Below are 25,977 nucleotides of genomic sequence, written 5' to 3' on the forward strand. Positions count from 1 at the left end.
GTGCCCAAGCCTGATACCTGGCTCTGGATTAAATGAACTGTGCTTTGCATTTGCACTTCACAGCTGGCTAGAAAAGTCAACTCCTACAGTTGTCAAAGGTCAAGTTCAGAATGTCTAGACACTTTCTTAAATATTCCGACTTGTTTTGAACTTCAAGGAAAAATGAAACTTCAAATATTTTTCTTGAAAGAACACAGAGAAGATGGGCTGGCCACAGAGTTTCCTTACATTTTCATGATTCCTTTTTCAAATGCCTCACTCGGGGAATTTTCAGACAATCTTTGTTTTGTATTCCTGCCCTTTGTTATACATGGCTGCAACCCAGAACTGTCAGAGGAGATTAAGTTTATAAAAAAAAGAGTTTCTACATTTTTGAAATATTTTGACTAAGTGAAATCATTTTTTTTTCTATCTGCAATGCAATTCAGCTCAGTTCAACAGATATTTACTGGGCCTTGTGCAAACCACTGAGCTTTAATAGATGAATGAGACATTGCTCCTGGCCTCAGGTGAACACAAATAATGTCTCTTTACTGTGGAAACTGCTATGGTACACAAGCAGGCACAGGATGCTACAGGAGGACAAAAGAAGAATGCTGAGCTCTGCCTCATTAGAGAAAATGAGCTAAGTCATGAAGACCAGTAAAAGCTGAACAGAAAAAGAAGGGCAGGAGCAGCAGAAGCAAAGGTCATGAAGTTTCATGAACACGCAAAGGTAACTACTATAGGTGGGAAAGTAGCAAACTGTTTGAGCATCATTAGAGTCCACAGCAGGAGACATAGCTGCAAAAGGGAGGCCTTGTATGGCCTGCCAGGGAGTTTGGACTTGAATCTAAGCAGTGGTTAAAGAAAGGACCTTGGTCAGGCTTCCTTTTAGAAGGCTTATCTTGGCTTTGATATGGAGGATGAATATGGGAAGGGATAAATCTATAGGCGGAGAGCCATAGAGGCCAAAAGGAGGCGTATATGAGAAAGGTTTGGGCAGCAGACACTGCAGGGCTTGATGATTGCTGGTCTGTGAGTGGGAGGAGTCCAGGAGGATCCTTGGTCCTGACTCGTGTGACTCAGGGAATGATGGTGCCATTTATTTATTTATTTATTTATTTATTTATTTATTTATTATTTTATATCTTTATTTATTTATTTGAGATGGAGGCTTGCTCTGTCGCCCAGGCTGGAGTGCAATGGTGTGATCTCGGCTCACTGCAATCTCTGCCTCCCAGGTTCAAGTGATTCTCCTGCCTCAGCCACCCGAGCAGCTGGGATTACAGGTGTGTGCCACCATGCCCAGCTAATTTTTGTATTTTTAGTAGAGGCGGGGTTTCACCATGTTGACCAGGCTGGTCTCGAACTCCTGACCTCAGGTGATCTGCCTGCCTCAGCCTCCCAATGTGCTGGGATTACAGGTGTGAGCCACCACACCTGGCCGATGGTGCCATTAAATGAATCAGGGAAACACAGCAGAAGGAGGGAGAGGATGATGGATTCTGTTTGAGTCCTGTTGAATGTGAGGGTAGCAGGCAGATGCAGCTATGAATCCATGATCAGAGGAGAGTTCTGGTATGAAAAATGCATATTCAAGCATTATATTAGTTTCCTGAGGCTGCTGTAACAAATTACCACAAATTTAGTAGCTTAAAACAACATAAATTTATTCTCTTATGATTCTGGAAGTGAGAAGTCTAAAATTAGTCTCACTGAGCTAAAGTCAAGGTGTCAGCAGGTCTCGTTCCTTCTGGAGGCTCTAGGAGAGAATCCTTTTCCTTCTCTGCTCTGAGAGACTGCCTGCATTCCTCAGTTTCTGGCCCTTAATCCATCTTCAAAGCCAAGAGTGCAGTGTCTTGCTTCTGTTGTCGCATAGCTTTCTTCTGTAGTCATGCCTCCCTCTGCCTCCCTTCTATCAGGACACGTGTGATTACATTGCACAGATAATCCAGGATAATATTCCCATCTCAAGATCACAACTGCACAGTTTGCTTGATAAGGTATTATTCACAGGTTCCAGAGATTAGGACCTGGACATCTTTGGAAGCATTATTCAGCCTACTATGTGTTGATAGCATAAAGTTAGTGAGAGTAGATACAACTGATGAGGTGAACGTGTATGGAGAGAAAAGCATGAGATTAAGACCAGAACACTGGAAACACCAAAGTTAAGAGAGTGAGCATTGGACTAGGCATGGTGGCTCATGCCTGTAACCCCAGCACTTTGGGAGGCCGAGGTGGGTAGATCGCTTGAGCCCAGGAGTTTGAGACCAGCCTGGGCAACACAGTGATACCCTATCTTTACAAAGAAAATAAACAAAATTAGATGGGCATGGTGGCATGTGCCTGTAGTCCCAGCTACTTGGAAGGCTGAGGTGGGAGGACCACTTGAACCCAAGTGGTTGAGGCTGCAGTGAGCCAAGATCGTGCCACTACCCTCCGGTCGGGGAAACAGAACAAGACCCTGTCTCAAAAACTAACAATAATTGACTGGGTATGGTGGCTTACGCCTGTAATCCCAGCACTTTGGAGGCCAAGGTGAGTGGATCACTTGAGGTCAGAAATTGAAGACCAGCCTGGCCAACATGGTGAAACCTGTCTCTACTAAAAATACAAAAAATTGGCCGGGCGCAGTGGCTCATGCCGGTAATCCCAGCACTTTGGGAGGCCGAGGCAGGCAGATCGCAAGGTCAGGAGATCAAGACCATCCTAGCTAACACGGTGAAACCCCGTCTCTTCTAAAAATAGAAAAGATTAGCTGGGCATGGTAGTGGGCGCCTGTAGTCCCAGCTACTCGGGAGGCTGAGACAGAAGAATGGCGTGAACCAGGGAGGCGGAGGTTGCAGTGAGCCAAGATCGTGCTACTGCACTCCAGCCTGGGCGACAGAGCAAGACTTCGTCTCAAAAAAATAAATAAATAAATAAATAAATAAATAAAATAAAATAAATACAAATACAAATACAAATACAACAAATTAGCTGGGCCTGGTGGCGCATGCTTGTAATCCCAGCTACTTGGGAGGCTGAGTCAGGAGAATTGCTTGGACCTGGGAGGTGGAGGGTGCAGTGAGCTGAGATCGTGCCATTGTACTCCAGCCTAGATGACAAGAGCAAAACTCCATCTCAAATAATAATAATAATAATAATAATAATTTTTTTAATGAGTGAGCATTGGAAGAAGGAACCCAAAGAAGATGGAGAAGGAAGGCTGACCAAGGGGAGCACCAGGAAAGAACTGGTGTCATGGAGGGGAAGAATGGAGAGTTACAGGGAACAGTGGCAGGTGACATTGAGTAAACCACCTAGAGGTCCCCAGGGCTGCAGGTGACATTGAGTAAACCACCTAGAGGTCCCTGGGTGTCTTTTCCATGGCTGTGTCAGTGAAGTGCAAGGGGTAGAAATCAGATGGCAGCAAATAACAGTCATGGGCAATGGGGAGAGATGGACCACCTTTTCAACAAGCTGGCTAAGAAGAAAAGAAAAGAGGCATGATGGCAATTAGAAAGAAATGCAGACTCAACAAGGGAAGCAATTTTGTGTTGTTCTGCTTTGTTTCTAAGAAGATGTGAGTTGGGAACGTGTTGGTAGGCTGAAAAGAAAGAGCCCATGGATTGGGAGAGGCTAAAGGTTTATGCGGGAAAGACTCACTGAGAGAACAAGTTTCCAAAAGAGGCTGATGGGTAGGAATTCAAAAGCGTGGATCAGTGAAATTTAAAATATGCCTATCCTTTGATGCAGTTTCTCAGAATTTATCTTCCAAGAAAAAAAAAAATTTTAAACTTACACAAATGTTCACATAAGGAGGAAAAATTATACAAAATTGCTCAAAGGCAAAGAGATAGATATATGTACAGGAGTATTCAATGCAGTATCACCAGTAAAAGGGAAAATTTGAAACAATTCACATGTCTATCAGAAAAGATTAGTTAAGCTATGGATTACAGAATCGCTTTAAAGTCTTGCAGTGGAAAGGTCTCCCTTATAGTATATGATTTCCAGACATAATAAAAGTTGATAACAAAAGTATACAGCCTCTATAGACTCCACAAATAAGTCTGGAAAAAAACAGTTCTAGTCTACCTAATATATTTAAAAACTGCTTCAAATTCTTTTTTTTTTTTTTTTTTTTTGGAGACAGAGTCTCCCTCCATCCCCCAGGCTGGAGTGCAGTGGCATGATCTCGGCTCACTGCAACCTCTGCCTCCTAGGTTCAAGTGATTCTCCTGCCTCAGCCTCCCAAGTAGCTGGGATTACAGGTGCCCATCACCACACCCAACTAATTTTTTGTATTTTTAGTAGAGACGGGGTTTCACCATGTTGGCCAAGATGGTCTCAAACTCCTGACCTCAAGGGATCCACCAGCCTTGGCCTCCCAAAGTGCTGAAATTACAGGCTTGAGCCACCATGCCAGCCCAAATTCATTTTTTAAAATAACAGCCTAATAGAAAATATGGGCAAAAGCTAGAAACTGGCATTTCATAGATAACAAACTTGAACAGCAAATATATATATATTTTTTTAATAATCAATCTCATTAAGAATGAAAGCTATGTAAATGAGATCTTTCACTTTGTCAATAAGATTGAGAAAAATTAGAAAGATTAATATGTGTTGTTGGTAAGGCTATAGAGAAAAAAACACTCCAATGCAGATTGATGGAGCCTAAACATATACAACATTTGTAGAGAGCAATTTGGAAGTATTTATCAAATTCATTTTATTTGTATAAAAATAAAAATATTTGTGGGTTGCAAGTGTAATTTTGTTACCTACAGAGATTGTGTAGTGGTGAAATCAGGGCTTTTAGGATATCCATCACCCAGAGTCACAATTTTAAATGTACCTTTTCACTCAGCAATTCTACTTCTAAGAATCTGTCTATACATTCACAAGAAATTATGAACCAGTATGTATTTTACCTGTTTGTACTTTTTTACATGCTGGAATAGTGAAAAATTGGACATGACCTGATTGTTCATTAAGAGAAGAACAGTTAAATACATTATATAGAAAGTATGTAATGGAATACTGGGCAGCTATTAAAAAGAAAGAATTAGATCTAGATGTAGTAAGTTATAAAGAAATGGATTTACCTGAGGTCAGGAGTTCCATACCAGCCTGACCAACATGAAGAAACCCCATCTCTACTAAAAATACAAAATTAGCCAGATGTGGTGGCACATGCCTGTATACAATCCCAACTACTCAGGAGGCTGAGGCAAGAGACTCGCTTGAACCCGGGAGGCAGAGGTTGTGGTTATCCGAGATCACGCCATTGCACTCCAGTCTGGGCAACAAGAGCAAAACTCTGACTCCAAAAAGAAAAAAAAAAAAGAGGCCAAGAGCGGTGGCTCACGCCTGCAATCCCAGCACTTTGGGAGGCCAAGGCAGGTGGATCACAAGGTCAGGAGATCGAGACCATCCTGGCTAACACAATGAAACCCCGTCTCTACTAGAAATACAAAAAATTAGCTGGGCGTGGTGGCGGGCGCCTGTACTCCCAGCTGCTGGGGAGGCTGAGGCAGGAGAATGGCGTGAACCCGGGTGGCGGAGCTTGCAGTGAGCTGAGATCACGCCACTGCACTCCAGGCTGGGTGACACAGCGAGACTCCGTCTCAAAAAAAAAAAAAAGGATTTATAATATTTAAGTAAACAACAAGAAAAGAAATAGCTACATTCCAGGTATAGCATGATCCCATTTCCAGGAACAAAAACCATTTCTATGTACTAGACAAGGATTTAATAACACACATATCAACATGGATGACTCTCCAATGGATTATGCTAGGGGAAAAAAGCCACAGTTCCATGGTGGCTCAGGCCTGTAATCCCAGCACTTTGGGAGGCTGAGATGAGTGGATCACTTGAGGTCAGGAGTTCAAGACCAGTCTGGCCAACGTGGTGAAACCCCGTCTCTACTAAAAACACAAAAATTAGCCGAGCGTTGGTGGCACACACCTGTAATCCCAGCTACTCAGGAGGCTGAGGCAGGAGAATCTCTTGAACCTGGGAGATGGAGGTTGCAGTGAGCCGAGATCGTGCCCCTGCACTCCAGTCTGGGCGACAGAGTGAGACTTGGCTGAAAAGGCTGCACATTGTATGATTCCATTCATATGGCCCTCTAGAAAAAGCAAAACTATAGGAACAGAAAACAGATCAATGGTTGCCAGGGCTGGGAGTCAGGGAGCGGGTGACTATAAAGGGACACAAAAAAAGTTTCTTGTTGTTATGGAAATGTTCCGTAACTCAATTGTGGTTTTGGTTGCACAACTATATGTATTTTCACAAATTCATAGAACCGTACACTACAAATGGTGAGTTTTACTGTATATGAATTACACGTCAATTAACCAGACTTTTAAAAAAGTTTGTAGAGATTCCTAGTAAGCTGTTAGTAACAGTTACCCCTTGGAGAATGGGAGTGGGAGTATAAGAAAAAAAGCATCTTTCATATTTTACGCTTCTGTATAATATGTACTACTTTTGGTAAGTATATACTACTTTTTGGCAATTTTTAAAAAGGTTTTAATAAGTGTGACATACTCAATGCATGCAACACTGAATAGCCCTAGAAGACAGTAGATTTACATGTACTGATACATAAAGGCATTCACAATCACTGTTAAGTAGAAAAAGACAACTTGTACAAAAATATACGATCACTGTTATGGAAAAATACAATAAAATTATGTGTACACCTATATACTTAGTTGTGTGTGTGTGTGTGTGTGTGTGTGTGTGTGTGTGTGTGTGTAGACCTGGAGGATGGCTACCAAATATTTAGCAGTAATTTTACAGTATTTACTTTTGGGCAGTGATACCATTGTGGGTTTGTGGAGGAGTGACTTATTTTTAATTTTGGTTTTAGGATTCTGAGGCTATATCATTTTCATAATTATAAAAAAAATTTTTTAAAATAGCATAACTGAAGAAATTGCTTTGACCAAAAGCAGGACTATCCCATCCTCTGAGAGTGAGGCAAGATCTGTACAGATATAGAAAAGTTTGTAGGTTGGACAGCAGATAGAAGATTCTGTACTTTTGGCCTCAATTTTCTCAACAAAATTAGTCATCTGGTGAGAGTGTAGGGGAATGGGTGTTGGGGGAGTAGGGACTTTCAGGAAGCTGCAAAGGTCTGAAAGTGTTTGTAAGAGGAAAGACAGAGAAAGGCTTTTGAGGCTAAGTGAGAAACCCTGCCTAAGGTCAAGGTTAGAAATGCCCTCAGAGGGGCTGGCGCAGTGGCTCACGCCTGTAACCCCAGTGTTTTGGGAGGCCGAGGTGGGCAAATCACGAGGTCAAGGGTTCGAGACCAGCCTGGCCAACATGGTGAAACACTGTCTCTACAAAATATACAAAAAATTAGCCAGGCGTGGTGGTAGGCACCTTTAATCCCAGCTACTCGGGATGAGGCAGGAGAATCGCTTGAACCGGGAGGCGGAGGTTGCAGTGAGCCAAGACCACGCCACAGGACTCCAGCCTGGGCAACAGAGCAAGTCTCCATCTCAAAAAAAAAAAAAAAGAAAGAAAGAAATGCCCTCAGAGGCCAATGTGTGAGGCGGCCAGGAGGGGTTTCCAGCAAACTAAAGAGGGCAGGATTAATCAAGGTGGGCCCTAGTGCCTCCACCACAGCCCAGTGTCACCATGATCCAAGAGAAGGCAGAAATACAGCTTTGTAGATGAAATTATCCAATTGAAAACATTGTGCACTCCAGCCTGGGCGAGAGCTAGACTCCGTCTCAAAAAAAAAAAAAAAAAAAAAAAAGAAAAGAAAAGAAAAGAAAAGAAAACATTGATAATTAGTTAAACGTTGTTTCAAACACTGTCCAGGCCAAACCAAACTTGGGAGCCCATGGCTGCAAGTAGGGGTGGGAAGGAAGGTGTAGTGTGCATGCTTTTTTAATAGAACCCTAGGTCTTTTTTATTCCCCTATTTTTTTTTACAGCCCAACACCTTTTAACCCACTGATGCTTGTTTGAGGCAGAGGGTGAGATACAGTTCAGAACAACAAAAAAAGTCATTGAGGTCAGGTATGGTGGCTCACGCCTGTAATCTTAGCACTTTTGGAGGATGAGGTAAGAGGATCACTTTAGCCCAGAAGTTCAAGACCAGCCTGGGCAACATAGTGAGACCCTGTCTCTATTATTTTATCTTATTTATTTATTTATTTAGAGATGGAGTCTCGCTGTGTTGCCCAGGCTGGAGTGCAGTGGTGCAATCTTGGCTCTCTGCTACATCCACCTCCTGTTCAATCAATTCTCCTACCTGAACCTCCCGAGTAGCTGGAATTACAGGTGCACACCACCAGGCCCAGCTAATTTTTGTATTTTTAATAGAGACGGGGGTTTCACCATGCTGGTCAGGCTGGTCTCAAACTCCTGACCTTAAGTGATCCACCCACCTCGGCCTCCCAAAGTGCTGGGATTACAGGTGTGAGCCACTGTACCCAGCCTATTATTTTTAAAAAGAATTTTATATAATATAAAAAAGAAGAAAAAAGTCAGTGATCAATTATGATGTTCAAAATAGACCTTTCTTAAAAGAACACAGGAGAAACATTAGGTTTGAATTCAAGCTTTCAATGGCAAGAATCAGGTTTGCTTTTTTGTTTGTTTGTTTTTTTGTTGTGAGACGGAGTTTCACTCTTGCTGCCCAGGATGGAGTGCAATGGCGCAATCTCGGCTCACTGCAGTCTCTGCCTCCCAGGTTCAAGTGGTCCTTCTGCCTCAGCCTCCCGAGTAGCTGGGATTACAGTCATGCCCCACCACACTCAGCTAATTTTGTATTTTTAGTAGAGGCGGAGTTTCTCCATGTTGGTCCAGCGGGTCTCCAACTCCCGACCTCAGGTGATCCACGGGCCTCGGCCTCCCAAAGTGCTGGGATTATAGGTGTGAACCCGGCCAAGAGTCAGGTTTTTAAGAGAAAAAAGAGTTTCCTGCATTCTAAAAATTTCTTCTTAAATATCTAGAACAGGAACCTGGCTCTTTAAAAGCTGATAGGAGAACAAGTTCTGCAAAATACAGACGCAATTTTCCATCAAGGGAAGAATTTGACCAGTTGGATGGAAGGGGCACTCAGAGAGGAGGAAGGGGTATTACACAGAAGAGTGAGGCTGGCTGGGCTCAGTGGCTCACGCCTGTAATCTCAGCACTTCAGGAGGTGGAGGAAGGAGGACCATCACTTGAGGCCAGGCGTCCAAGACCAGCCTGGAGAACACAGTGAGAACCTGTCTCTACAAAAAAATTTTGAAAGATAGGAGAATGACTCCTAAATCCCTTAGCTAGGTCTGAAGGCATGCAGGAAGGGGAGGGGCTTATGATCGCCTTCCCTCTTGAATCTCTGGGAGGAAGCGGTCTCCTCCACACTCCTTGCCAGCCATGGGCAGCTGCGCTAGAGTAGCAATCTCAGGACAGGTCTAGACAGAGAGAGAGCCCGAGCTAGCCTCTCCTTTCATAAGCCTCTCTGTCTCAAGAGGCTGAGAGGGTACTGAATTTCAGGCCTTGGAGGAGGTGGAGAAGAGGAGGTGAGAGGGCTAACCTGCAAGCCAAGAGTCACCATGGTGAGGGATGAGAGGACCTTGTGGCTGAGGGCTTCAGGGTGGACTGTCTGGGTGGTGGCAAACTTAGGGAAGTGTGTGTGTGGCAGGTGCAAGCTGAGGTGGGCTGCAATCCTACCACATTTGGAACAAGCAATAGAAACAAGCATTTCAGGTGATTCTGAGGCATGCTAAGATAGGGCACGACCGAACTCAGTTTGCCTGGCTGGGCTGTGGGAAACAAGTGTGCAGCAGGGATGTGGATATTTGTAAAATAATGCTTCCAATTACCTAGCGAACAGACTAAACCCACACTTGGGGTACCAACAAGGGGGCACTCAAAATTGAAAAAAAAAATTTAAGAACACTGTATTCTCCCCACTCCTCCTCCCTACCCTCCCTCTGAAGAAGACTAAACTAGTCACCTTGAGAACCAAATCAGAAATTGGACTTACTTATACTTTTGGAATTATCTCTAGAGACAAGGGGTCCATAATTTTTTCAGCACCTAGGGCATCTAGTCTAGCCCTGATTTTTTTTGAGATTTTAGAGACAGGGTCTCACTCTGTTGCCCAGGCCGGAGTGCAATGGCATGATCATAGTTTACTGCAACTTCCAACTCCTGGGCTCAAACAGTCCTCCCACTTCAGCCTTCTTGTGTAGCTAGGACTACAGGTGCATGCCACCATGACTAGCTAATTTATTTTTTATTTATTTATTTTTTTTTGCAGAGATGGGGTGTCCCTATGTTGTCCGAGCTTGTCTTGAGCTCCTGGCTCCCGGCCTCAAGAGATCCTCCTGTCTCAGCCTCCCAAAGTGTCTGGATTACAGGTGTGAGCCACCGCACCCAGCCTTCCTGATTTTCAAGTGAGTAACTACATACTCTCATCTGGATGAGGTACTCTTATCAGGGATGGGAAATAAAAGGAGGGGTCAACCTGTTACAGTAGGTAGCTGGTCGGGTATGAGCAGGGCAGGAGAGGGCCCCCCTGACACACACACCAGGAGTGTTGGATGACCATCAGGTGATGGTCAGGCTCTTGTTAACTCTCTCGCTAAAGTAATAATTGGTCACACCCGGCACCAGGGAAAGGCCATCTCCTAATAGATAGAAAACACCTGAAACTGGTGATCAGCCACTTCCCAATAAGATCTCAGGAGTTGGGCAAGTGGTGAGAAGTAACACAAGACACCCAAAGTATGCCAACATATAAAACCCCAAGTCAAAATGTCAAGCTGTGACAACCTTCTCTAAATGTCAACCTTCTCTAAAGCGTTTTAATGAACGTTCACTCCTGCTCTGAAACTTGCTTTGGTCTCTCCCTCTACCTTATGCCCCTCAGTCCCATTCTTTCTTCTGAGGAGGCAAGAATTGAGGTTGCTGTAGCCCCGTACGGATATGGATACGTTCTGCCAGTAACAAAGTATTGGAGGTCTCCATGGGCTCCAAGAGCCCTCATGGCCATTGGGAGGATGTAAGAGAGGGTGTGGCCAGAGCCTCTCTGAGGACAGGCTCTGGGCTATGGCCATGGAGGTGAGTAGCTATGTGGAGCAAGAAAAGGGGACAAGGTTGTTGAAAAGATCATCAAGGATGAAGCAAGTCATAGGATGGAAAATAGAACCATGAGTCAGGTGCCAAAGTCTTCAGTGAAAGCCAGAGAACTTTCCAGTGCTGAACAGATGCTGGATGTGTTCAGTTTACTGAGCCTAACCTTGGACCTTCTACTATTGGACCTTCATCCAATGTAGCCCATAGTCATGTTACATGAAGTAGTAAGTTTATATGAGGGACTAACATAACACTTCCTAACTTGATAAAACTCTGTAAAGTGTGCTAAGCATGACACATTAGTTATTTTCCTCACATTGGTCAGATTTTAGCAAAACTGGGGTTCACATGTGTGATATTAACTCTGTACTCTACTGTTTCCTGTTAAACACACATATAAATTTCTCCTTTCCCATTTTCCAGCTAACAAAAGGCAACATGTTATCTTTAGAAAAAAAAATTTTTTGTTATACTTTAAGTTCTGGGATATATGTGCAGAATATGCAGTCTTGTTACATAGGTATACACGTGCCATGGAGGTTCGCTCCACCCATCAACCCGTCACCCATATTAAGTATTTATCCTAATGCTATCCCTCCCTTAGCCCCCAACCCCCCAACACGCCGCAATGTGTGATGTTCCCCCCCTGTGTCCATGTGTTCTCATTGTTCAACTCCCGCTTATGAGTGGGAACATGCAGTGTTTGGTTTTCTGTTCCTGTGTTAGTTTGCTGGGAATGATGGTTTCCAGCTTCATCCATGTCCCTGCAAAGGACATGAACTCATCTTTTTTATGGCTGTGTAGTATTCCATGGTATATATATGCCACATTTTCTTTATCCAGTCTATCATTGATGGACATTTAGGTTGGTTCCAAGTCTTTGCTATTGTGAATAGTGCCACAATAAACATATGTGTGCATGAGTCTTTATAATAGAATGATTTATAATCCTTTGGGTATATACCCAGTAATGGGATTGCTGGGTCAAATGGTATTTCTAGTTCTAGGTCCTTGAGGAATCGCCACACTGTCTTCCACAGTGGCTGATCTAATTTACACTCCCACCAACAGTGTAAAAGCGTTCCTATTTCTCCACATCCTCTCCAGCACCTGTTGTTTCCTGACTTTTTAATGATCGCCATTCTAACTGGCATGAGATCATATCTCATTGTGGTTTTGATTTGCATTTCTCTAATGACCACTGATGATGAGCTTTTTTTCATGTTTGTTAGCTGCATAAATGTCTTCTTTTGAGAAGTGTCTGTTCATATCCTTCACCCACTTTTTGATGGGGTTGGGTTTTTTTTTCTTGTGAATTTGTTTAAGTTCTCTTTTTTTTTTTTTTTTTTTGAGACAGAGTCTTGCTCTGTCACCCAGGTTGGAGCACAGTGGTGCGATCTTGGCTCACTGCAACCTCCACCTCCCCAGTTCACGCCATTCTCCTGCCTCAGCCTCCCGATTAGCTGGGACTACAGGCGCCCACCACCAACCCTGGCTAATTTTTTTGTATTTTTAGTAGAGACAGGATTTCACCGTGTTAGCCAGGATGGTCTTGATCTCCTGACCTCGTGATCCACCTGCCTCGGCCTCCCAAAGTGCTGGGATTACAGGTGTGAGCCACCGTGCCTGGCCACTGTTTAAGTTCTTTGTAGATTGTGGATATTAGCCCTTTGTCAGATGGCTAGATTGCAAAAATTTTCTCCCATTCTGTAGGTTGCCTGTTCACTCTGATGATGGTTTCTTTTGCTGTGCAGAAGCTCTTTATTTTAATTAGACCCCATTTGTCGATTTTGGCTTTTGTTGTCATTGCTTTTGGTGTTTTAGACATGAAGTTGAAGGGGCCATTTGCGGTGGCTCACACCTGTAATCCCAGCACTTTGGGAGGCCAAGATGGGCGGATCACCTGAGGTCAGAAGTTCAAGACCAGCCTGGCTGATGTGGTGAAACCCCTTCCCTACTAAAAATATTAAAAAATTAGTCAGGTATGGTAGAACATGCTTATAGTCCCAGCTACTTGGGAAGCTGAGGCGGGAGAATCACTTGAACCCAGGAGGTAGAGGTTGCAGTGAGCCGAGATCACACCACTGCACTCCAGCCTGGGTGACAGAGTGAGACTCTGTCTCAAAAAAATCAAAAAACAAAAAACAAAACAAAAACGTTGAAGGTAGGCACAAGCTGCCAGGGGAGCCAATTCTGTGCATTTTTTATTTGACATTGCAGTAAAAGCTTGCAGAGAAAGCTTTTTACTCAACATCAGTGTCTTTTTTCTTTTAAGTCTCCAGAGAAAATGACTACCCAGGAACGGTTTTTTAAAACTTGTTTTCATTTTCCCTGTGCCAAACTAAGTATTCCTGAGAGAAAACAAACCTTCCCAAGGAATCCAGACTTGGCTCATGATATCTAATACTGAGTGAATTAACATTTTTCCTACCAAGGGGAGTAGAAAACAGGCTATAAGAAAATTCATGTTGCTTCCTAGTTAATCTTTAGCTTTACAGTGAGTTAAGCTGTCTTTTCTCCTTAATGATTTAAGTATCCCATACTAAGCTTTCCTGTCAAATAAACTAAAAGTCTGGTTTTATTCTGTTTGGAAGTTTGTAACTAAATATTTATCTATGGTCTGAAGAAAGAGGGAAAAGTCAAGTCTGTCGTGATAGAAAGTGTTTCCGTACCCATCAGCAGAAAGTGTTGAAAATGGTGATATGGTTACTGCTCTAGTAAATGCTTAAGTCTGCCAATGAAGGAGGATTTATTTGTTTTTCCAACAATGTCCACTTAATTTTCTCTAATTTTTATTCTACTTTGCTAATCAAGGCTTCAGCATGATCAGAGACTGCATTGGATCTAATCTAGGAATCTGTGGGGTGAGGGAAGCCCTTGAAAGCAAGCAGTGGCTGTCCTTGATAGAATGGAGTGAGTCCTCAATTATCTATGTAGACAGAAAGGGAAAGGTTAGTGAAGAAAACCGCAGATAATATAGAAATCCTTTTTATTTCTTTCGGCTTCTTGTCTACACACACACACACACATTTATATCACACAGCAATGTGCCGTGGTTGCAGGTTGTTTACCGGGTCCGGAGGAGGATTTTGCCAGGACTGCTTTCCTTTCTCCTTGGAATCTTCAGAGAGGGGAGAGAGGGTTGTGTTGGGATTTGGGGGTTCTTCGGGTGAACTTGGGAGAACTACTAAGGTCTCTTGAGTAGAAAGGTTTATATTACACTTTAAACCAGGTACATTATTTTCCTATTGTTGCTGTAACCAATTGCCGCAAATATAATGGCTTTTAAAAACACACATATATTGGATATCTTACAGTTCTGGAGATCAGATGCCCAAAATGGGTCTTACAGGCTAAAATCAAGGTGTTGGCAGGTCTGTGTTCCTTTCTGGAGGCTCTAGAAGAGGATCAATCTTCCTGCCTTTTCCAGCTTCTAGTGCCACATGCATGCCCCATTTTCTTTTCTTTTCTTTCTTTCTTTCTTTTCTTTTCTTTTCTTTTTTTTTTTTTTTTTTTTTTTTTTTTTTTTTGAGACAGAGTCTTTCTCTGTCTCCCAGGCTGGAGTGCAGTGGCGCAATCTTGGCTCACTGCAACCTCCACCTCCCAAGTTCAAGCAATTCTCCCACCTCACCCTCCTGAGTAGCTGGGATTACAGGCGCACATCACCATGCCCAGCTAATTTTTGTATTTTTAGTAGAGATGGGGTTTCACCATGTTGGCCAGGCTGGTCTCAAGCTCCTGACCTCAGGTGATCTGCCCACCTCAGCCTCCAAAAGTACAGAGATGACAGGCGTGAGCTGCCACCCTGGCCTCATGCCCCCATTTCCAACAAGCATCACTCCAACTCCTGCTTCTGTTATCATGTGTCCTTTTTCTGACTTTGATCCCCTTGTCCCTCTTCAAAAGACACCCGTGAATAAACCAGGCCTACTGGACAATCTGTATAATCTTGCCATCTCAACATCTTAATTTAATCATGTTAGCAAAGTCTCTTTTGCCATGGAAGGTAACATAGTCACAGATTTCAGGGCTAAGAACGTAGACATTGTTCAGGCTACCACACCAAGACCAGCCATGTTTTCTCAAACCTGGGGCTGATCCTGGTCTTCAGTCACCAGAGCAAGTTTAACCTGGGCTAGGGCTTTTAGGGGTTCAGGCTACCGCAACATGCCATAGCACCTTCTGCTGGGTCCTTCACCCACTTCACGGCCTGCTTCTGGCTCTAATGCATTCAAGCAGCTGGGATGTAATTAAGCAGCTGTGGGAAAGAGCTCTCAAGTCACTGCAAAATACTTGTAGCCTCAGCGTAATCGATATGGTGAATAAGCATAAAGGGCAACATAATGAAAATGTATTTCTATTTTTGTCTCCCACTGTCTTTTTATTTTTTATTTTTTTATTATTATTTTTCTCAGATATTTACTCTGAGAACCTGGTTGACCTCCAGCAGATAAAATTCACAAAAGTAACTGGGTCCCTCTGGAGTTTTCTTCTCAGACTTGTTCACACTGAGCCTCCAGCAGGTCATCAATTACAGTTCTGGTTTCCCTGCCTGGCATAGGTTCCACTGTCTTTTTAAAACTTGTTCAAGGAAGGGGTGATCCTGCCCCTGCCTCCATGAGTGTAGGCCTCAACTGGGAGCACTGTTAATATTTCGAGCAGGACAGTTCTTGGGTTACTAGGATATCGAGCATCTCAGGCCCTTGCCCTCTAAATGCCAATAGTATCCTCCCTGCCAATCATTGTGACAATCAAAACACACTCCAACATATTTCCGAATGATCTCTAGGGAGGTGGTACTGCCAGAAAACCCAGGCAGCCCCATGACTTCATTCATTGTCAGGTCCTCAGGGAGTAATTGTTTCATGGTCCCAGCAGGTCTCTATTCAGCCATTAGAATACCTGATCCAGTGTGAAAACCAAAACTCCCAGGGGTTTAGGGCTGCTGTTGAGGAATATCCGCAGGAGGGAAGGGAACTGTCAAAGTTAGCCCACTCCCTCATCCCTGCTTACTCACCTGAGTGGGCAAAACTGGGGAAGGGGAATCAGAGAAGTTTCTGAGTTTCTTATTGATGGCTTGATCACAAACCCCTTTCTCTTTTGTGGGAAGTTTTGTGGGTTTTTAGAGTCCTATCACTGAGAATGCATCCACCCTCAAGGCCACACCCGCTTGATCCCTGGTTCCATGGTACCCCACCCCATCCCACACACAGGCCTTGCCCCCCTCTAGGGTAGGGAGTTCAGAAGTCAGGACACTGCTTCTTCATTCTGCATATGGCAGCCCAGAGGCTCACTTTGGAATATCACATCTATTGCAGCTTAGTACCTAGTGGAAACTTCCATTTTAACATTCTATTGTAGTCAAGAATTAAGACAATAATTTCAAAACAAATCATTTATAGCTGATTCTTCCATGACTGAGGACCTCTGGGTCTCTGAGTTTCCACAGCATTGTCAAGTACATACAACTCACTTTTATAAGCTAATAGCTATCCAAACTGAATTTTGAAGACAATACTTGAAATGCCCTTTTGTCTGGAAGAATGTGTAAGACATTTTTTCCTCCAATTTTGACTCTGTTCTCATTGTGACGAATTCTGAAAGCTTTCTTAACCTTGCTGCTTTATTTTCCAGTCCCGTCAAAATGGAGGTTTGGGGACTCACAGGTAACTTCTCATTCATGTTGTTTTCTGACTTTAAAAAAGCATTTTAAAATGTCTGGAACATAGAAGAGTGAATGACTCAAATCTGATGAAAATATAATGACCTGTTTTGCTTCTACATGTAGCATTTCACTGCTTACAACACATCCACACATAGATTTTCTTTTTTGATCTTTATGAGGTAAAGAGGAGGCAAGTCCTATTTTATAGATGAAGTGTTCACAGTGGACAAATAAGCAGGTATTATTATCATCCCTAAGAAACTAAGGCTCAGAAAAGCTAAGTGATTTACCCAAAGTCACACAGCCAGTAAGTGTGCCCTCAAGATACATGCCCTTCTTGCTGTGCCATACATCTAGCCTTCTCTCTTGAACTAGAACCTGATCAGTTGCTCATAAAACACTTTAATATTCACCCTATATGGGAAAGGAAAGGTTTGGGTCTGTCTGTTTTATTGAATGTTAATGCCAGCAGAAAGCCAGATGGCCAGAAGGAGTAGTCTTTTATGGTTCTCAATTTTGGCATTGAAGGGCAAGTGAAAAGAAACATGAATTTGAGGAAATAGCAGTGCAAGGCTTCCCACGAGGCATCACACGTCTTTGTAAAATGAGTACTTTGGGACCAATCAAGCCAAGATAAACACTGAATCATTTCAGGTGAGACAAACACAATCTCCGTGTCTCTATTTTGTGAATTAGGAGCCCAGAGCACAAAACTCACAGGACTGGTGGTGTCAGGTTAAATTCTGGAGCATTCCTGTAAACATTTCCAGAGACCTCCCCTGCCCTTTGTCAACTGCACATTAAACAGCTTTGTCAGCCCAAGGGGCCCCTTCCTTTGCAGACCTCCTGCTGGGCAAGACCTTCTACCAAGGATTTCTCTCTTTACCTTTAGTTTTAGGAAAGCCCTTAGCTCCCTTTGTTGCAGTTATGTTCTGCCTGAGTACTCAGGCTTCCCCTAGTCCTTTGTACCTGAAGTTTTATAGCTCTTCTTCACTCTTCTACCCTGTCTAGCACTTCATAAAGCTGTGTTCTTTGTTGCCTTTATGTACATTCAAATACTACTACTATCCAGGCTTTATACATCACTGAGTTGTGGAAACGAACTGTGTAATGCACATTCAGATGATGATGTTTTACTGGTCACAGGAGATTCTTAAGGGCTAAGTATTTAGCATTAGCACCCAAAGTGGCAAAGACTGGTTAATACTATTCAGAGGACCCTATCTAAGAGATTGAGGTGGTTATTATAATGGGGAAGAAGTAAGAAAAAGACAAGGTAAGCTTCAAATCTCCACAATTCCCTACAAGGAAACCTCTCTTCTCTGAGCTCTATAACATCACTTTAAAGCAATTTTACAGCATGAATTATTCTGGTCAGTATAATAATAACTTCATGCCCTTCAGAGCAATTGATGATGGAGTTTTTACCTGGGACCATGGTAAAAACTCATCCCCAGTGGCTATTTACCATCAAAGTGGGTAATATACAGACTTGAGGTTTACAGAAGCAGCTCTGCATTATCCTAGGATGGAGTTCATGCCAACCTGAGTAGGGGCTCTTTCAGGTTGTCAGCCAAAAAAGCTTAAATGTCCTGCTTTCAACTTCCAACAGTACCTAACCCATCCACATTGTTGGGGTTACTGCCAGCTGAGGACAGCTGGTTCACCTACTTGGACCTGAAAGACACTTTCTTTCCTATCAGATTAGGCCCTGAGAGGCAGAAGCTGTTTGCCTTTCAGTGGGAAGATCCAGAGTCAGGTGTCACTACTCAGTACACTTGGACCAGGCTTCCCCAAGGGTTCAAGAACTCCCCCACCATCTTTGGGGAGGCGTTGGCTCGAGACCTCCAGAAGTTTCCCACCAGAAACCTAGGCTGCGTGTTGCTCCACTAGGTTGATGACCTTCTGCTGGGACACCTCACGACAGTGGGGTGTGCCAAGGGAACAGATGCCCTACACTGGCACCTGGAGGACTGTGGGTATAAGGTGTCCAAGAAGAAAGCTCAGATCTGCCGACAGCAGGTACCTTACTTGGGATTTACTATCCGACAGGGGTCGGAACGCAGCCCGGGATCAGAAAGAAAGCAGGTCATTTGCAAGCTACCGGAGCCTAAGAGCAGAAGGCAGGTGAGAGAATTCTTAGGAGCTGTCAGGTTTTGTAGACTGTGGATCCCAAACTTTGCAGTATTAGCCAAGCCTTTGTATGAGGTCACAAAGGGGGCGGGGACTGGGAACCTTTGGAATGTGGAACCCAACAACAGCAAGTCTTTCATGAGTTAAAGGAAAAACTTCTGGCAGCCCCAGCCCTGGGGCTACCGATCAGACAAAGCCTTTTCCATTGTATGCATCAGAGAGAGAAAAGATGGCAGCTGGACTTTAACCCAAACTGTGGGGCCCTGGCTAAGGCCGGTGGCCTACTTCTCTAAACAACTAGATGGGGTTTCTAAAGGATGGCCTCCCTGTTGAGGGCCTTGGGGTTTCTAAAGGATGGCCCCCCTGTTTGAGGGCCTTAGGGTTTCTAAAGGATGGCCTCCCTGTTTGAGGGCCTTGGCAGTAACTGCCCTGCTAGTACAAGATGCAAATAAGCTGACTCTTGGGCAAAACCTGAACATAAAGGCCCCCCATGCTGTGGTGACTTTAATGAATACTAAAGGACATCATTGGCTAACGAATGCCAGACTCACCAAGTACCAAACTTTGCTCTGTGAAAATCCCTGTATAACCATTGAAGTTTATAACACCCTACACCCTGCCACCTTGCTCCCGGTATCAGAGAGCCCTGTCGAGCCTGATTGTGTACACGTGTTGGACTCAGTTGACTCTAGCACAACCCTGGACACTGTTGTTGAAGCCAGATCATTGCCCCAGGCCACTTCAGCCCAGAAAGCTGAACTCATGGCTTTAATTCAGGCCTTAGAACTCAGTGAAGGTGACACCGTAAACATTTACACTGATTCTCGGTATGTCTTTCTAAACCTTCAAGTGCATGGAGCGTGATAGAAAGAAAAGGGCCTATTGAACTCTGGGGGAAAAGACAGAAAATATCAACAAGAAATCTTGCAATTATTAGAAGCAGTATGGAAACCCCACAAGGTGGCAGTTATGCATTGCAGAAGACACCAGTGAGCTTCCACCTTGCTGGGTTTGGGGAATTCCTGCGCTGACTCAGAGGCTCGAAAAGCAGCATCTGCCCCCTTCCGGGCATTAGTGCTCCCTCAAGCACCTGATCTTGGACCTACTTCTTCTAAAGAAGAAAAGGACTTTCTCCAGGTAGAGGGAAGGACAAGCGATGGAGGAAGGATGGATTTGGCTACCAGATGGGAGAGTAGCTGTGCCACAGTTGCTAGAGCTGCAGTTGTACTGGCTGTGCAAGAAACCACCCATGTAGGTCAGGAGTCACTGGAAAAGTTGTTAGGCCGGTATTTCTACATCTTGCATTTGTCAGCCCTCGCCAAAACGGTGAGGCAGCGGTGTGTTACCTGCAGACAGCATAATGCGAGGCAAGGTCCAGCCGTTCTGCCCGGCATACAAGCTCATGGAGCAGCCCCCTTTGAAGATCTCCAGGTAGACTTCACAGAGATGGCAAAGTGTGGAGGTAACAAGTATTTACTAGTTCTTGGGCGTACCTACTCTGGGTGGGTGGAGGCTTCTCCAACACGAACTGAGAAATCTCGTGAAGTAACCCCTGTGCTTCTTCGAGATCTGATTCCTAGATTTCAACTGCCCTTACGGATCGGCTCAGATAATGGGCCTGCGTTTTTGGCTGCCTTGGTACAGAAGACGGCAAAGGTATTGGGGATCACATGGAAACTGCATGCCACCTACCAGCCTCAGAGTTCCGGAAAGGTGGAGCAGATGAATCGGACTATCGAAAATAGTACTATTGTCTTCCCCGCTGGATATTTAAAACAACACCACAAGGGGCGTTAAACCACCTGCTAAATTTGAGGGAATGTTATCCTCTCCCCTCCTCCCCCGGCCCCGGATATTAGAGACAATAACACAGGGGTAATATACACTCACTGCTTTATTGGGAATAATATCATCCTCTCCCTTCTTGGATATTAGGAACAATATCACACTGTGCGTGCACGCCTGTCACGAATTTCAATGGAATGTCATCCTGTGCTTCCCTGGATATGACGAACAATATCACAGGGGACGTACAACTTCTGAGATATTGGGAGTGATATCATCCTCTCCCCTCTGGAAGTTAGGGACAATATCACAGGGGTAGTGTACACCCTCTGGGATGTTGGGACTAATATCATCCTCCCGCCCACTGGATATTAAATACCATATCACGACAGGCGTGTACACACACTTCGATATTGGTATTAATACCATCCTTTCCCTCTTTGGATATTCGGTGCCATAATTCAGGTGGGGTATACACCACCTGCAATATTGGAAGTAATATGATTTTCTCCCCCCCGGATATCGCAAACAATATCACAGGGGGGTGTCAACAACCCCTACGATATTTGGAGTAATATCATCATCTCCCCTCATGAATATTAAGAACAATATCATAGGGGTGGGGGTGTACACCCCCTTTCATATTTGATATCATCCTCTTCCCCCTGGATATTAGGAACAATATCAGGAAGGGATGTACAGACCCTGCGACCTTTGCTGTCATATAATTGTCTCTCCCCTAGATATTAGGAAAAATGTCACTGGGGATGTGAACAGCCCTGCGATATTGGGAGTAGTATCATCCTCTCTCCCCTTGCATATTGGGAACAACATCACAGGTGGGGTGTACTGCCTCTGCAATATTGGGAGTAAAATTTTCCTCTCTTCCCCTGGATATTAGGAAGGGTATCAGAGGGGGAGGGTGTACATTCCCTGCCATATTCAACGTAACCTTATCCTCTCCCTCCCAGGGTATTCAGAACAATAGGACAGGAGTGGTGTACAGCCCCTGCGATATTGAGAGTCATATCATCCTCTTTCACTCTGGATATTAGGAACAACATCACAGGGTTGTGTACACCCCCTGCAATATTGAGAGTAATATCATCCTCTCCCCCTGTGGATATTAGGAAGAGTATCACAGGGCTGTGTAAACCCCCTGCGGTACTGGGTATTAGGAAGATTTTCACAGAGGTGTGTACACCCCCTGCGATATTGGGAGTAATATCATCCTCTCCACCCAGGAAATGACTAACAAGGTCACGGGGAGTGTACTCCCCCTGCAATATTGGGAGTAATGTCGTCCTCCCCAAACCTGGATGTTAGCAACAAGATCACAGAGGGGGTGTACACACCCTGCGACATTGGAAGTAATATGATCCTCTCCCTACCTGGATATTGGGAAAGATATCACAGCGCGGGTATACATTTCCTACGCTGTTGGGAGTAATATCATTCTTTTCCTTTCTGGATATTAGGAAGAATATCACAGGGGTGCTGTACAATTACTTCGATATTAGGAGTAATATCATCCTCTATTTTCCTGGGTATTGGGCACAAAAACACAAAAGGGTGTACAACCCCTGCGATATTGGGAGTAATAGCATACTCTCCTTCTCTGGATGTTAGAAAACAATATCATCAGGGCTGAACACCCCCCGCGATAATGGGAGTCATATTTACTCTTTCACAGGCCATTTGGAACAATATCACAGGGGGTGTTTCCAAACAGGGGTGGTGTACACCCCCTGTGATATTGGGAGTAACATCCTTCTCTCCACCTCCAGATATTAAGAACAATATCCCAGCGGGAGGTGGTACACCCCCAGTGATATGGGGAATAATGTCATCCTCTCCTTCCCTGGATATTCAGAACAATATCACAGGGGGGTGTACACCTTCTGTGATATTGGAAGCAATATCATCCTCTTCCCTGCTGGATATTAGAAAAAATATCACTCATGGTGTACACCCACTGTGATATTAGGAAGACTATTACAGGGTGTACACCCACTCTGACTTTAGGAGAAATAGCTCCCTAAAATGTCACAAATAATATCACAAGGTATACAGTAATATCTCCCTAGGATATTACAAATACTATCACAGGGTGTACACCCACTGTGATAACAGGAGTAATACATCCCAAGGATACTACCAATAATATCACAAGGCCGTACACCCACTATGACACAGGGAGTGATATCTCCCTAGGATATTACAAATAACATGACAGAATGTACACCCATGGTGTGCACCCACGGTGATATTAGGAGTAATATCAACCCAGGACATAACCAATAATACCACAGGGAGTACAGACATGATGTACACCCACGGTGATGTTACAAGAACTATCTCCCTAGGATAATACCAATAACATCACAGAGTGTACACACATGGTATTCACCCACTGTGGCACTAGGACTAATAACTTCCTAAGATATTATGAATAGCATCAGAGAACATAAACACATGGTGTACACCCAGTGTAACTTTAGGCATAATTTCTCCCTAGGATATTACAAGTAACATCTCAGTGTGTACACACGTGGTGCACACCCACTGTGACATTAAGTGTAATATCCCCCTAGGATATGACGAGAAACATCACAGTGCGTGTCCACCCATGGTGTACACGCACTGTGATGTTAGGAATATCTCGCTAGGATATTATGAATAATACCACAGGGTGTACAGAAACTGTGATATTAGAGGTAATGTCTCTCTAGGATATGATGAATAATATCACAGGGTGTACACCCACTGTGATACTGGGAGCAATATCTCTCTAGGATAGTACGAATAATATCACAGAGTGTACACCCACTGTGATATTAGGAGAAATATCTCTCTGGGATATTACAAATTATGTCACAGAGTGTACACACATGGTGTACATCCACTTTGATATAAGGAGTAATATCTTCCTAGGACATTACAAAGAACATCGCAGAGTGTACACCCACTGTAATATTAGGAATCGTATCTCCCTAGGTGATTACAAATAATATGACAGGGTGTACACCCACTGTGATATTAGGAGTAATATCTTCCTAGGGTATTATGGATAATTTCACAGTGTGTACACACATGGTGTTCACTCACTGTGATATTAGGAGTAATATCTACTGAGTAGATAACAAAGAACATCACAGGGTGTACACCCACTTTGATATTAGCTGTAATATTTTTCTAAGTTGTTACAAATAATATCACGGGGTATACAAACAGGGTGTACACTCACTGTGATATCAGGAGCCGTATCTCCATAATATATTATGAATGATATCACAGGGTGTACACCCACTGTATTATTAGGAGTGATATCTCTGTAGGATATTACAATTAATATCACAGGGTGTGCAGCCACTGTGATATTAGGAGCAACATATTTCTAGGATATTACAAACAATATCACAGGATGTATGCCCACTCTGATGTCAGGAGCAATATCTCCCTAGGATATCCAAAATAATATCACAGGGTATACAATCTCTGCCTTCCAGGTTCTAAGGGATTCTCCTGCTTCAGCCTCCCGAGCAGCTAGGGTTACCCGCCACCAGGCTCGGCTAATTTTTTTTTTATTTTCACTAGAGACGGGGTTCCACCACGTTGGCCAGGCTGGTCTGGAACTCCTGACCTCAGGTGATCCGTCGGCCTCGGCCGCCCAAAGTGCTGGGATTACAGGTGTGAGCCACGGTGCTCGGCCAAGAGTTATATATTCAATTAATATTTGAGTGTGCATGTACTTTTATGAAGAAATGATGTCAGAAAACGTAAGGATGATAATAAATATGAAAAGTAACTGGCATGTTAAAAGGTCTTCCGATTAAGAACTCTAAGGTTCGATTTTGTTTTTAGATAATGCGGTCCTAGCTCTTGTATCATCCTTTTACATATTCTACATCAAAGGAATTTGTCGCACGGTGTCAGAATAAAGCAGAGTGTATTTCACTGCTTCTTAATTTCTTTCAATTAGACTGAGATCTTTTTCTTAAAGAGAGAAGAGCATCTTCATTGCATTTTATTTTTTCTGAAAAGAGTAGGCCGTATTTTACTGAGATCACGGATTTGTTATATATTATGTTTTGGTCTTCTAACATTCTTCAGTGGATTTTCTCTAAAGTAGTATGTACAGAAGGAGTTGAATAGCAAAAAAGTAAATCATGTAATAATTCTGGGATTTTTGGGTTTGTCACAACTGAGAAATATTGCTGACGGTGTATGGTCCTCAAGTGTGAAAATGTTCCTTGTGAATTGCTTGCATCCAAAATATACACACAGCATTAAGGGCTGGTTTTTATCTTTTATTTTTCCAATCCTCTTTTCTTCCCAAGGTATCCAAGTCACGCAGAGCCACGGAATCTCACAGGTGTCTGAGAATTTCTCCTCCTGGGGCTCTCAGAGGATCCAGAACTGCAGCCCGTCCTCGCTGGGCTGTCCCTGTCCATGTATCTGGTCACGGTGCTGAGGAACCTGCTCATCATCCTGGCTGTCAGCTCTGACTCCCACCTCCACACCCCCATGTACTTCTTCCTCTCCAACCTGTGCTGGGCTGACATTGGTTTCACCTTGGCCACGGTTCCCAAGATGATTGTGGACATGCAGTAGCATAGCAGATTCATCTCTTATGTGGGCTGCCTGACATGGATGTCTTTCTTGGTCCTTTTTGCATGTATAGAAGACATGCTCCTGACTGTGATGGCCTGTGACTGCTTTGTAGCCATCTGTCACCCTCTGCACTACCCACTCGTCATGAATCCTCACCTCTGTGTCTTCTTAGTTTTGGTGTCCTTTTTCCTTAGCCTGTTGGATTCCCAGCTGCACAGTTAGATTGTGTTACAATTCACCTTCTTCAAGAATGTGGAAATCTCTAATTTTGTCTGTGAGCCATCTCAACTTCTCAACCTTGCCTGTTCTGACAGCGTCATCAATAGGATATTCATATATTTCAACAGTACTATGTTTGGTTTTCTTCCCATTTCAGGGATCCTTTTGTCTTACTATAAAATTGTCCCCTCCATTCTAAGGATTTCGTCATCAGATGGGAAGTATAAAGCTTTCTCCACCTGTGGCTCTCACCTGGCAGTTGTTTGCTTATTTTATGGAACAGGCATTGGCGTGTACCTGACTTCAGCTGTGGCACCACTCCCCAGGAGTGGTGTGGTGGCGTCAGTGATATACGCTGTGGTCACCCCCATGCTGAACCCTTTCATCTACAGCCTGAGAAACAGGGACATTCAAAGCACCCTGTGGAGGCTGCGCAGCAGAACAGTCTAATCTCATGATCTGATCTGTTCCATCCTTTTTCTTGTGTGGGTAAGA

General features: G+C 43.8%; 1 pseudogene; it reads left to right on the forward strand.

Annotated features, from left to right (window-relative positions):
* The first annotated feature begins 618 nt into the window (after positions 1-618).
* On the forward strand, positions 619-25,977 carry LOC129011599 (olfactory receptor 7E24-like; annotated as a pseudogene).

This window comes from Pongo pygmaeus, chromosome 11 (assembly GCF_028885625.2).
Source record: "Pongo pygmaeus isolate AG05252 chromosome 11, NHGRI_mPonPyg2-v2.0_pri, whole genome shotgun sequence".
NCBI classification, from domain to species: Eukaryota; Metazoa; Chordata; class Mammalia; order Primates; family Hominidae; genus Pongo; species Pongo pygmaeus.